Source organism: Hyperolius riggenbachi, chromosome 6, assembly GCF_040937935.1.
Source record: "Hyperolius riggenbachi isolate aHypRig1 chromosome 6, aHypRig1.pri, whole genome shotgun sequence".
NCBI classification, from domain to species: Eukaryota; Metazoa; Chordata; class Amphibia; order Anura; family Hyperoliidae; genus Hyperolius; species Hyperolius riggenbachi.
In genome coordinates, this window is record NC_090651.1 from 100444292 (window position 1) to 100459591 (window position 15300).

Here is a 15300-nt window from a genome sequence, read left to right on the forward strand (position 1 = left end):
AGGACATTTGTTAAATGAAAATACTGTAAGTTGTTATTATCCATGAACTTTGTGATCCTTATTGCAATGTTTTTGCTTCTTCCACAGCCTAACAAGGGTAACTTGGATATAAACACAATGGCAGAAATGCTGGTAAGCATGACATTGTAACATACAGTTTATTACAAGTTCTACTGCAGTTCTGCATTGATATCCATTGACTAAAAATCTCTGAAAAAATCATAAAAATCCAGCATTTAGTCATTCTGAAATATTAGTAAATCCATTAAAACTACATTCTGGAAAACAAATTAAATATATTTCATACCTTGTAACAAAAAACAAAACACATTTTTAAAAAATGTCAGTAGACCTTAACAGTACTTTTATGGAAAGTATTGCAGATGCAGCATACCATGTTGGCTCAGTACTAGTTGCTTACATCCACCCTACCTAAATCTGCTCCTGCGCTGTAAGGAGGGAGGAACATCTACCTAAGTCCTTTGGTTGTAATCCCCTAATGCCTTAAATGCTAACAAAATAACTTAAACTCTAAAATGATTATGAAAAAATAATTGTTTCTTTATCTACAATTAATCAAATATACAAGTTGCCAGACATGCTATTAAAAGACACCTAAAGAGGGATATTGGAGGCTGCCATTAGAGATGTCGTGAACCTCCGATTTTCGGTTCACGAACACCATTCGTGAACTTTCGCGGAAGGTTCGGTTCGCTCGAACTTTCGCGAACCGCAATACACTTCAATGGGGAGGCGAACTTAAAAATTTTGAAACATTTCTGCTGAGTGGAAAAATGATAGAAAAGATGTTTCAAGGGGTCTAATACCTGGAGGAAGACATGGTTGAGTGAAATATAGAGTTGGGCCGAACCTCCGATTTTAGGTTCGCGAACCCTGTTCGCGAACTACCGCAAAAGGTTCGGTTCGCGAAAAAGTTCGCGAACCGCAATAGACTTCAATGGGGAGGCGAACTTTCAAAGTTTTAAAACATTCTATCAGCTGGAAAAATGATAGAAAACATGTTTCAAAAGCTCTAATACCTGGAGCCACACCTAATTGAGTGAAATACACATCATTGCTGGAGGCCCCTCCCTCCTCCAAGCAAGGTCCTTTATACCATTTGCCTACCTACACTAATTAGTTATGGGACAGCTGCTACACACTCTGCTAGGGAGATTTTATCCTCCCTTCTACCTATTCCCTCCTCCCTCCTCCCTCCTCCCTCCTCCCGGAGGGAGGAGGGTCTCTTCTGCCAGGGAATTATACTATTTTAAAAACCAGTATACATCATACCATAGCTGGGAATACATACATGAGAATAAATCATACCATAGCTGGGGATACATACATGAGTATACATCATACCATAGCTGAGAATCAAACTCAGATCTCACTGTGTGGTGGGCACGTCACCCTAAGCACTGTACCACTACAGAAGTAAGTGAAGCTTGCCTAAAATTTAACATTTATGCTCAATGCAATAGAACCATTAGGTTGCTTAAAGGAGAACTGTAGTGAGAGGTATATGGAGGCTGCCATATTGATTTCCTTTTAAGCTATACCAGTTGCCTGGCAGCCCTGCTGATCTATTTGGCTGCAGTAGTGTGAATCACACCAGAAACAAGCATGCAGCTAATCTTGTCAGATCTTACAAAAATGTCAAACACCAGATCATACCATAGCTGGGAATCGAACCCAGACCTCACTGTGTGGTGGGCACGTCACCCTAAGCACTGTACCACTACAGAAGTAAGTGAAGCTTGCCTAAAATTTAACATTTTTGCTCAATGCAATAGAACCATTAGGTTGCTTAAAGGAGAACTGTAGTGAAAGGTATATGGAGGCTACCATATTGATTTCCTTTTAACCACTTGAGGACCCACCCTTTACCCCTCCTTAAGGACCAGCGCTGTCTTAGCTGATCTGTGCTGGGTGGGCTCTGCAGCCCCCAGCACAGATCAGCGTGCAGGCAGAGCGACCAGATCGCCCCCCTTTTTTCCCCACTAGGGGGATGATGTGCTGGGGGGGTCTGATCGCTCCTGCCTGCCGGGTGTTGCGGGGGGGGGCACCTCAAAGCCCCCCTCCGCGGCAAAATCCTCCCCCTCCCTCTCCTACCTGGCCCCCCCTGGAGATCCGGGCTGCACAGGACGCTATCCGTCCTGTGCAGCCAGTGACAGGCTGTCTCCTGTCACATGGCAGCGATCCCCGGCCGCTGATTGGCCGGGGATCGCCGATCTGCCTTACGTCGCTGCTGCGCAGCAGCGCCGTACAATGTAAACAAAGCGGATTATTTCCGCTTGTGTTTACATTTAGCCTGCGAGCCGCCATCGGCGGCCCGCAGGCTATTCACGGAGCCCCCCGCCGTGAATTGACAGGAAGCAGCCGCTCGCACGAGCGGCTGCTTCCTGATTAATCAGCCTGCAGCTGGCGACGCAATACTGCGTCGCTGGTCCTGCAGCTGCCACTTTGCCGACGCACGGTATAAGCGTGCGGTCGGCAAGTGGTTAAGCAATACCAGTTACCTGGCTATCCTGCAGATCCTCTGCCTCCAATACTTTTAGCCCTAGACCCTGAACAAGCATGCAGCAGATCTGGTGTTTGACATTTTTGTAAGATCTGACAAGATTAGCTGCATGCTTGTTTCTGGTGTGATTCACACTACAGTGGCTGGATAGTGTACTGGTTAAGGGCTCTGCCTTTGACATGGGAGACCAGGGTTTGAATCCTGGTTAGATCAAGTACCTATTCAGTAAGGGGTTCAAGGCAAGACTCCCTAACACTGCAGGGTGGCCTCTTGAGCGCGTCCCTGTGGCTGCAGCTCTTGAGCGCTTTGAGTCTGACAGGAGAAAAGCGCTATACAAATGTTTGGATTATTATTACTGCAGCCAAATAGATCAGCAGGGCTGCCAGGCAACTGGTATAGCTTAAAAGGAAATCAATATGGCAGCCTCCATATACCTCTCACTACAGTTCTCCTTTAAGCAACCTAATGGTTCTATTGCATTGAGCATAAATGTTAAATTTTAGGCAAGCTTCACTTACTTCTGTAGTGGTACAGTGCTTAGGGTGACGTGCCCACCACACAGTGAGATCTGGGTTCGATTCCCAACTATGGTATGATCTGGTGTTTGACATTTTTGTAAGATCTGACAAGATTAGCTGCATGCTTGTTTCTGGTGTGATTCACACTACTGCAGCCAAATAGATCAGCAGGGCTGCCAGGCAACTGGTATAGCTTAAAAGGAAATCAATATGGCAGCCTCCATATACCTCTCACTACAGTTCTCCTTTAAGCAACCTAATGGTTCTATTGCGTTGAGCATAAATGTTAAATTTTAGGGAAGCTTCACTTACTACTGTAGTGGTACAGTGCTTAGGGTGACGTGCCCACCACACAGTGAGATCTGGGTTCGATTCCCGGCTATGGTATGATGTATACTGTTTTTTAAAATAGTATAATTCCCTGGCAGAAGAGACCCTCCTCCCTCCGGTAGGAGGGAGGAGGGAATAGGTAGAAGGGTAGAAGGGTAGAAGGGAGGTGGAGAGGCCAATTAAAATCTCCCTAGCAGAGTGTGTAGCAGCTGTCCTATAACTAATTAGTGTAGGCAGACAACTGAGTCAAATGGTATAAAAGGACCTAACTTGAAGGGAGGGTGGGTGGGGTCTTTAGCACTGAAAGCAGTGTGTTTCACAATAACATGTCTGCTGACAGTAAAATGGAGGCAAAAAATTTTGCTCAATACAGCTTTATGGGGCGAATCGAACTTCCGCAAAAGTTCGCCTGATGCAGGCGAACGCGAACCCCCAAAGTTCGCCTGGAACCGTTCGCCGGCGAACCGTTCGGCCCATCTCTAGTGAAATATACATCAAAAGTCCCAGAAAAAAAATCTGCATTTAATACAAAGCAGTGTTTTAAGGTCAAAAATCTCATTGGATGTTCAATTGCAGGCCTACACTGCTTTATGACATCAGGAATTTCCTGGAGGGAGGAGGGTCTCATCTTCCAGGGAATTGTAGTATTTCAAAAGCCAGCTTACATACCATGGCTGGGAATTGAACCCAGTCTGGGCTGGGAAGTGAACCCAGGTCTCAGTATGTGGTAGGTAACACACTTAACCACTATACCACCAACAACACTACATGCTGAAGCCAGTCTAGCATGTACCATTATGATCAATCCAAGAGAAAAATTAGCTTGCTTAACCTGCTGGGCGGTATGGACGAGCTCAGCTCATCCATCACCGCCGGAGGCTGCTGCTCAGGCCCTGCTGGGCCGATTTTGATGAAATAAAAAGGTGCACACGCAGCCGGCACTTTGCCAGCCGCGTGTGCTATCTGATCGCCGCCGCAGCGCAGCAATGCGCCACTTGCAGCAGCGAAAGAGGGTCCCCGAAGCCGCCCGAGCCCAGCGCAGCCAGACCAAACAGTTCCGGCCAGCGCTAAGGGCTGGATCAGAGGCGGCTGACATCAGGACGTCGGCTGACATCCATGACGTCACTCCGCTCGTCGCCATGGCGACATGGAAAGCAAAACAAAAGGGCCGCTCTTCGCGGCCCTTCTTGTTACTTCTGATCACCGGAGGCGATCAGAAGTACGCGTCAGGAGCGCCCTCTAGTGGGCTTTCCTGCAGCCAACTTTCAGTTGGCTGCATGCAATAGTTTTTTATTAAAAAAAAAAAGTCCGGTCGCCAGCCTGGCGATCTTAATAGAACGCCAGGCTGGTTAAGGATTTGTAGCATGTCAAAAGCCAACTCACATTGGCTGGGAATTGAACCCAGGTCTGAGTGCGTGGTAGGTAATTCACTTAACCACTATATCACCAACAACACTACATGCTGAAGCCAGCCTAGCATGTACCATTATGATCAATCCAAGAGAAAATTAGCTTGCTTAAGGATTTTTAGCATGTCAAAAGCCAACTCACATTGGCTGGGAATAGAACCCAATTCCCTGAAAGATGAGTCTCTCCTCCCTCCGGGAGGAGGGAGAAAAAGGACTAAGGGAACAGTTAATAGGGTCTATGGGCTACCATATAGGATAAATCAGGTTGCTTTTGCGATTATTTTAATTTTTCCGCCAGAATCTAGAATTCCGTTGAATTTCGTAAAAATCCGGCGGAATTTACATAGCAAAGGTATTTAACGCTGATGGAATCCGCAATTTCCGGTGGAACGGAATTTGCTCTTTCCGATCATCCCTACTAGAAACACCAAATTTACAGAGTATGTTAAGGAGGATGGTAGGAACAGGAGGAAAAAATCAAAAAGACATTATAGTTTTGGAGAAAATTGATTTTAAAGTTATGTTAGTAAATATTTATGCAGTAAATGACAGATAATGTGTCAACCTAACGGTAAAGTAAATTTGCATATATTTTTTCAAAAAAACCTTATAGTTTTGGAGAAAATTGATTTTAAAGTTACAGAAAAAAGTCTATTCTTAAACACCCAACTTCTGCTGAGCTTCAGCTGGTGAATACATGGCCTTAAAGTGGACCCAAATTAAAAATAGAAGATTTCAGAAATAAAATCTATTTTCTAAATTATAATAATAAATAGCAGCCTTTTTTAAGCTGCATGATGACAAATATAAAATATTTTACATTTATTGGAGGAACCCCTCCCTTCCTTTCAAATTGCCGGGACAAAATCCGGCAAACTGGTGGAGTAGGTGGTGTCCGGCAATAGAGGAATTGCTAATGGCTGCCCCCAGTATAACCCTAGTTATGAAAAGAGAAGGGTAAAAAGCATGCACTGAAATGCTCATAGGCTTGAAGGAGTGTTTATTTCTCTTTGTATGTGTTAGAGTGGTGCAACGAAATATTTTTAATAAAAAAAAAAATGTATGGTTTGGGTCCGCTTTAAGTTCTCCAGCAACATTTCTTTAAACTTTGGAATTAATTTTTCCTTCGATGATGGCAATTCGTCCAGGCCCTGTTGCAGCAAAGCAGCCCCAAACCATGATGCCCCCACCACCATACTTCACAGTTGGGATGAGGTTTTGATGTTGTGTGCTGTGCCTCTTTTTCTCCTTACATGGTGTTGTGTGTTTCCTTCAAACAACTCAACTTTGGTTAATCTGTCCACAGAATATTTTGCCAGTACTGCTGTGGAACATCCAGGTGCTCTTTTGCAAGCTTTAAACATGCAGCAATGTGTTTTGTGTGTGTGTGTGTGTGTGTGTGTGGGGGGGGGGGGTGACAACAGTAGCTTCCTCTGTGGAATCCTTCCATGAACTCCATTCTTGTTTTTAGTGTTTTATGTATCATAGATTCACTAACAGGGATATTAGCATATGCCAGAGACTTTTGTAAGTCTTTAGCTGCCCCTCTAGAATTCTTCTTCACTTCATTGAGCATTCTGGGCTGTGCATTTGCAGTCATCTTTACAGGACAGCCACTTGTAGGGAAAATAGCAGCAGTGCTGAACTTTCTTCAGTTATACACAATTTGTCTAACCATGGACTGATGAACAGCAAGGCTTTTTGGAGATACTGTTATAACCCTTTCCAGCTTTATGCAAGTCAACAATTCTTAACCGTAGGTCTGCTGAGGGCTCTTTTGTGTGATGCATCATTCACATCAAGCAATGCTTCTTGGGAAAAGCAAATCCAAAACTGGTGTGTGTTTTTATAGGGCAGGTCAGCTGTAACCAACACCTCCAATCTCATCTCATTGATTGAACTCCAGCTGGCTAACACCTCAGTCCAATTAGCTCTTGGAGATGTCATTAGTCTAGGGTTTCACATACTTTTTCCAACTACACTTTGAATGTTTACATGGTGTGTTCAATAAAAACATGGAAACATTTCATTATTTTTGTGGTATTAGTTTAATCAGACTGTGATTGTCTATTGTTGCGACTTAGATAAAGGTCAGATCACATTTTACAACCAATTTGTGCAGATCTCCATATAATTCCAAACGGTTCACATACTTTTTATTGCTACTGTATTTAAATGGATCTATTTATGTATTTTTTATATGTTCAGAGTGTGGGAAATCAAAACAAAAAATGACCTTGGCTCCCCCCTCCTGAGCATGTTTAATGCCTTGTCCCCATGCAGGATGGGATAGCCATAATGCAGAGCCCTGACTGTGTGGGGCTTCGCACCCTGTGCTATACCAGCCTACACGGTCCATGGTATTGAGGGGCTCTGGAGGAGAGGGGTGGCCAAGCCTTCCTCTCTATCCCAGAAGCCTTGTCCAATCCATGGACAAGGGTCTCTTCCCCACCTCCAGAGCCCCAGGAGGAGCTGGGGGTCGATGACACCCAGGAGGTGTTCATGTGACATCTGGGGGTCCCCTTCTTAAAGGGGACTCCAAGATGCCACCATGAATACCCCCCAGTGTGTTGTTGTCTCTTACCTCCTTCTGGTGCACCAGAGGTGGGGAAGAGACCCTTGTCCATGGATGGAACATGGGCTCTGGGGGAAAGGGTGAGGCTTTTCTACCCCTCTCCTCCAGAGGCCCCCATACCATGAACCATGTGGGCTGGTATAGCATGTCTATCTCAGTCTGCATGGGGGACAAGGGGACAAAGAGGCTTGGGAGGGGGGAACCCCACAACATTTTCTTTAATATTTCCCACATGCGGAACTAAAGTTCTAAAAAATAGTTGCTAGAGATCCTTAGACAGCCATATTGCGGCTGTATAGTGATCCCTGGCCAAAGCGTTGCCACTTCCACAGGGTTTCCAGGGGGTCCATATACAGTGGTGTGAAAAACTATTTGCCCCTTCCTGATTTCTTATTCTTTTGCATGCTTGTCACACTTAAATGTTTCTGCTCATTAAAAACCGTTAACTATTAGTCAAAGATAACATAATTGAACACAAAATGCAGTTTTAAATGATGGTTTTTATTATTTAGTGAGAAAAAAAACTCCAAATCTACATGGCCCTGTGTGAAAAAGTGATTGCCCCCCTTGTTAAAAAATAACTTAACTGTGGTTTATCTCACCTGAGTTCAATTTCTGTAGTCACCCCCAGGCCTGATTACTGCCACACCTGTTTCAATCAAGAAATCACTTACATAGGAGCTATCTGACACAGAGAAGTAGACCAAAAGCACCTCAAAAGCTAGACATCATGCCAAGATCCAAAGAAATTCAGGAACAAATGAGAACAAAAGTACTGTAATTGAGATCTATCAGTCTGGTAAAAGTTATAAAGTCATTTCTAAAGCTTTGGGACTCCAGCGAACCACAGTGAGAGACATTATCAACAAATGGCAAAAACATGGAACAGTGATGAACCTTCCCAGGAGTGGCCGGCCGACCAAAATTACCCCAAGAGCGCAGAGAAAACTCACCCGAGAGGCCACAAAAGACCCCAGGAAAACATCTAAAGAACTGCAGGCCTCACTTGCCTCAATTAAGGTCAGTGTTCACGACTCCACCATAAGAAAGAGACTGGGCAAAAATGGCCTGCATGGCAGATATCCAAGGTGCAAACCACTTTTAAGCAAAAAGAACATCAAGGCTCGTCTCAATTTTGCTAAAAAACATCTCAATGATTGCCAAGACTTTTGGGAAAATACCTTGTGGACCGACGAGACAAAAGTTGAACTTTTTGGAAGGTGCGTGTCCCGTTACATCTGGCGTAGAAGTAACACAGCATTTCAGCAAAAGAACATCATACCAACAGTAAAATATGGTGGTGGTAGTGTGATGGTCTGGGGTTGTTTTGCTGCTTCAGGACCTGGAAGGCTTGCTGTGATAGATGGAACCATGAATTCTACTGTCTACCAAAAAATCCTGAAGGGGAATGTCCGGCCATCTGTTTGTCAACTCAAGCTGAAGCGATCTTGGGTGCTGCAACAGGACAATGACCCAAAACACACCAGCAAATCCACCTCTGAATGGCTGAAGAAAAACAAAATCAGGACTTTGGAGTGGCCTAGTCAAAGTCCTGACCTGAATCCTATTGAGATGTTGTGGCATGACCTTAAAAAGGCGGTTCATGCTAGAAAACCCTCAAATAAAGCTAAACTACAACAATTCTGCAAAGATGAGTGGGCCAAAATTCCTCCAGAGCGCTGTAAAAGACTCGTTGCAAGTTATCGCAAACGCTTGATTGCAGTTATTGCTGCTAAGGGTGGCCCAACCAGTTATTAGGGTCAGGGGGCAATTTCTTTTTCACACAGGGCCATGTAGGTTTTGAGTTTTTTTTTCTCACTAAATAATAAAAAACATCATTTAAAACTGCATTTTGTGTTCAATTATGTTATCTTTGACTAATAGTTAACGGTTTTTGATGAGCAGAAACATTTAAGTGTGACAAACATGCAAAAGAATAAGAAATCAGGAAGGGGCAAATAGTTTTTCACACCACTGTACACTGTATAGACCTCCTGGAAACCCAGCCATGAAATTCACTGCTCTTTCTTTTGATATATGTAAATTTACACTACTGTTGATACATTATCTGTCATTTTTTTGTTTCAATAAACTTTAATGAAGATTAAAATTTAACATGAACAACAAAGGAGTACAAATATAGCATCATGTGTAAAACAATGAAAGTTAGATCCAGCTATTGTAGTCATACAAGTGTCCAGACTATTATTTTTGCCTTTATCTGAAAAGTTACATACAAACAGTTTTTATTATATAAAGAATTAGTGTTGTTAACCAAATCGAGTATATAGTCTTATGATTAGGTTATATAACGTCAATCTTTACAATTTATTTAATAAAATAACTGAGACAGAAAGGTAGAGGTCTGTTTTAGAATGTTCTGCGGTGTTGTTTTAATTCTTGGATTCAAGTTTCCTGTGTCTCAACTTATGCTATCGGAAAGTGTAATCACCAGTAGAAGGTCAATATCAAAGTGGTGCCAAGTTGATTAACCTTTAATCCCTAGTCAACCCATCCTGCTAAACTGTAAATCTAGAAGGTATAAGGAAAAGGGCAGAAGGTGGGAAAAAGAGAGAAAGAGGAGAGGGAGAGAAAGAAATAGAGGGCCAGTCTCTAAGTTTCTTAAGATGAGTAAATAGTGCAGGTCAAAGACAAAGTTCACTCACAGTGTTTATGATTTATCTCATGATATTTAGGTACTCCTCTGAGCTTTGATATTCATACCAACTAGCCCAGATTAGGGAGATTTTCTGTTAATGGTCATGAACGATTAGTACTATTTCTTCCAGTTCTCTAACTCTATTAATTCTTTGGAACCACTGTTTAATTCTAGGGATTATAGTTGAATTCCATAGTAGTGGGATTAGAGCACTAGCTGGCGACTGGTGAGATCAGGAGTTATCCAAGAGAAATGTGTCAGGAGAGAAATGTAGAGGTAGGCCAGATACAGATGAAGTAATTCTGTGTACCTCCATCGAAAAATTTAGTAACAAAGGACAATCCCATGCAGTGTGTAAAAGGGTACCTGTGTCGCCTTTACATCTCCAACAGCTATTGGGTATACTGGGACAAAATTTGTGCAGATGATCTGGTGTTCTATACCATAAAGTTTTAAACTTAAAATTTTGCTCCTTGGAGCTAGTATTGCAAGAGGATTTGTGAGTATTCACAAAAATCGTATCCCATTGAGCAGGTGTTAAAGGAGCTGGTAACAAATTGTTCCAGTGTTGCTAGAATTAGAAAGTGAGATCACTGGGAGGTTTGTCAGATATGAGAAGAGGGTAGGCCCATGAGAGCATATGGGCTTTAGGAGTCTTTTTCAAGGCATTTGTGGTCAAAGACTGTGGGAGATGTCAGAGCTTTATTCTTTGTTTCTGCATTGTTAATGTAATGTCGGATTTGGAAATAGAGCCATCTTGGTAACTCCAAATTTTCATCTGGGTGTTTAATCTCTGCCAAATTTCGTATTCAATTGCCAACGATAAACTGCAAGATTCTTGGAGTCTCCACCTTAACCCAAGAGTTTAAGAATTGAGAGGATTTTCCCGGGATTAATTCGGGATTCCCTTTTACAGGGGTCATGGGATCAGGTACGCTTAAGATTTTTAATATGGAGCAGTATCACTAAAATGCCTTATGTGTGGCGAGAATGAAGACAAAGTTAATTTTTAGAGCTTTGATTGAACTGGTACTTAACCAAGCTAGGCCCTGGATAGGGGTACCACATAAAGATTGTTCAATATATGTTGAATCTTTGTTTGAGGATGTTGAAGTCCAGTCTGTTACTCTGAGCAAATGAGCTGCCAGGTAGTAAGTTTTTAAACTTAGGAGTCCAGCTCCTCCCAGATTGCATGGCAGATACAAAATCTCAGTTTTGAGTCTCGCCTTTTTCTGTGCCTGGATGAAAATGTTTGTTTTGGTTTGGAGGCTTTTAAAGTAGCTAGGAGGGATGTCTATTGGTAATATCTGCAGTACATAAAGTATTTTTGTCAGGATAGTCATCTTAGTCACAGCCATTCTACCAAACCGTAAAAGGCCTTTTAAAATTATCCAGTCAGCTAGATCTTTTGTCACTCTCTCAGCTAAAGGGGTGTAATTAAGCAAGACCAGATCATTAATGTTTGTAGGTAATTTAATCCCTAGGTAAGTAATTGCTTCTTGTTTCCATCTAAAGGGGAACTGATAAGTGCAGGTATGAACCAGTGATTGTGGGAGTGTAATGTTAAGAGCCCATGATTTATCAAAGTTTATTTTTAAATTTGAGATGGTACCAAATTCTTGCAGGGCTTTAATTAAAGCTGAGATAGTATGTAGAGGATCTGTTAAGTAAAAAAGCAAGTCATCAGCGAATGCTGCATTTTTAAATAGTTTCTTATGAATTATGACCCCCTTAATGTCTGTATTTGGTCTTACATAATTAAGAAATGGCTCCAGTGTAAGCACATAAATCAGAGGCGATAGCGGGCAACCCTGCCGGGTTCCGTTTGAAATATAAAAAGGTGCTGATAAGTAACCATTGATTTTCACTGAAGCTGAGGGATTGGAGTACAGAACTCCTATCCATGCTAGCAGGGAAGGTCCCAGACCCAGGGATTGTAGAACAGCTTTCATATATGTCCAGGATACCCTATCGAAAGCTTTCTCGGCGTCCGTGGAGAGAAAAACCTCTCCATGGAGCGTCAAGAGAGCCAGTCATGAATGCACAATGCCTTGGTAGCGTTATCCCTCCCTTCTCTTCCTGGGATGAAACCTACTTGGTCTGATTGTATTAAAGAGGGTAAAAGTGGTGAAAGCCGATTAGATAAGATTTTTTGCAAAGATTTTTGCGTTGTTATTTAAAAGGGAGATTGGGCGATAACGCGCTCTCACACCCTTCTTTATAGATAACAGAAATGTGGGCCTCCAATAGTTGTTTCAAGGAAGTAGTTTGGGCATTTATAGCATTAAATGCTGTAATAAAGCATTGAGCTAATTCTTTGCCAAACGCCTTGTAGTAAATGGAGGTTAATCCATCAGGGCCTGGGCTCTTCCCCACTTTCAGATTTTTGATCACAGCTAGAAATTCGCCCTTAGGTTCATCCAGTTCTTTTAGTGTAGTTTCATCTATGGATTTAGACCCATATTTGTGCAGAAAATCACTGACCTTTTTAGGGATATCACTTCGATTGTGTTTGTGGGTTGTTGTCTCTGAAAGGTTATAAAGGCCAAGGTAGTACTGTCTAAAGGCTTCAGCAATGCCTTGATTAGTATGATGAATATTACCAGCAGAATCTTTGATTTTATTAATTTGTTGTCTAGCTCTCTTTTTTTTTTAGTTTTCGAGCTAGCATAATGCCTATTTTGTTGCTCCATTCGTAAAAGGAAGCATCAGCATAAAGTAAAATGTTTTTAGCCTTTCTATCCAGTAAACATTTAAGTTCTTCCCGCAGAGTCATTAACTCAGTTGCAGTTTCGTCTTTCAGGGTCAATTTGTGAGATGTCTCTAACTCAGTGATTTTCTGCATAATAGTGTGTATTTGAAAGAATTTTTCCTTCTTTTTCCTAGCCCCTATTTGTATAAATTCACCTCTTATAACTGATTTATGGGCTTTCCACACTAGAATGGGATGGGTCTCAGTGTCAGAGTTGTGTAAAATATAATTTGATATGTTATGCTTAATGATATGTACAACTTCTGGATTCCTCCAGCAGTTCAGAGTTACTTATCGTAACTTTGAAATCGAATTTTCTCCAAAACTATAAGGTCTTCTTAAAAAAAATGTTTCTTCTGTCCTACTTAACATACCCTGCAAATTTGGTGTTTCTAGCATGTACCGGAACATTTCTATTAACCACTAAATTCGGTGGCCATGGACTTTAATGTAAAAACAAATTCTAACAAACATTTTTAGAAAAAAAATTGCATTTAATGTGAATGGCGAACAGCCAACGTTCGCTAGGAACTGTCCGAGCCATCTCTAGTGTCTGAATCACACACCTGAAATCTGCATGCTTGTTCAGGGTCTATGGCTAAATGCATTAACCTGGAGTCAGCGTGGAAAGCAGGCAATATGTTTTGTTTAAAAGGAAATACACATGACAGCTTCCAAACCTAATCTCTTCAAGTGTTCTTTAAGGCATATCACATAAGACATTAGGAATTACCAGATAGGGCCAGTGCACACCAGAGACTGCTAGCATATCCGCAAACGCTGGTGTTTTGAAGCTTTTTTTCAGAACGATTCTAGGCATGTGCCGAGACACAAATCCCTAGTGCTTTTTGGAGTGTTTTGGTGTAGCATATTTAATTTTTTGTTACAGAAGAGCTGTAACTGAACAGCTTCTGTAACAAAAACGTTTGGAAAATCGCTCTGATCTAGCACTTTTCAGAGTGATTTTCCACTTTCCTATGTTAACAGTGAGGCAGAATCATCTAAAAAATCTGCATAAATGCTGCAGGACCCGAGTGTGCGCGTGGGGGAAAAAAACGAATCGCTCTGGTGTGCACCATCACATTGAAATCCATTAGCCAAGCGGTTTTCAAACCGCAAGTGTTTTAAAAAACGCTCAGAACCGATCTTGGTGTGCACCAACCCATAGTTATACATAAATAGTAAGATATGTGGCTGCATATTAGACTTTGCATCATCAAACGCACTGAAAGAGGTTTCATATTACATACAGGTTCCATTAGCCAGGATTTATTTTTACATTAGGAAACTAATGAAGTCCTTTGAAGTCCTTCAAAATTATTTTTTAGCAATTAAAAAATGTTTTTCTTTTGTTTTAGCATATATCTGGCTGCATAGATGCAAAATCTAAAGAAGATCTGGTAATGTCTGTTAACTACTAAACAAGTGTTTAAAGTGTATTTCAACTGAAATAGAAAATATCACTGACCAGTACAATTTGAGTGGATGATGTAATTAGTGCATCATGAAGGGCATTTGCAATATCAAAAGTCCTACTGCATAGAGCCAAATTAATCCATGCCATGCACTGATGAGGATCAAACAATCTGAAACAGTCTGTATGCATGTTGGATTATTATGGCTCTGTACAAATTAACAAGCTGACACATCATTGCATTCCAGTGGTTCTGGAGGTGTGTTTAGCTTCTAAGGGTACAATGGTTAATTTGCATATATTCAGCAGTGATGCACTGGAGACATCTCAAGCTCACTCCAACCTGAATTATCGCAAATTCTTTCTGTTTTAAGAAAGCAAACTTTTGTTTTTCTTAACATCTTAGTAAGGGGGCTTTTAGGACCATTGTAGTCCCTTACACACTCCAATGAGTTCTGGGTCACCATGAGCTTGCTGGTTAGTCAATATCAAAAGAAAGCCCCATTTGTCCTTTTAAAAATATGGATAGTAAATATGATACAAATAATTATTAGCTTGATGCAAAGTTTCTGATAATAAGCAATATTTATAGCTTGAAAATGAATCTCTCAAATACTGCAGCAGTTGCTATTGGCTAGTCAATTTTCAAGCTGCAAAAATGTGTATATTACCTTAAAATATGCATAAAGTTGGCATTATTTGCATCTCAATGACCACCCTTGTACAGTATATATTGCACAAAATAATGACTGTAATTAGCGATGGTCGGAAAATTTCAGCACAATGCCGATTTCAAAGTTTTTGATCAGAAATTGGCTTTCCGCAGCAGAAATCGGTACCGTAAATAGGAAATCCAGTGGAATGCGGAATTACTGCAACTCTGACATTTTAGACCAATTACAGAACTCACATGCATTGGACCAATCAGAAAAGGCAGAATTTTTCTGTGGAAATCAAAAATATGTGGTAATTTTAGACCAATCAGAAGACTCGGATACTACCGAGTTTTTCGGAGTCTTGTGTTAAATTAAAATTTTCAGTGGTTCAGCGGTAAAGATTTTTTAAAGTCAGAATTCAGAAATACTCTGTAGTATTGGACCAATCAGAGATCACAGAAAT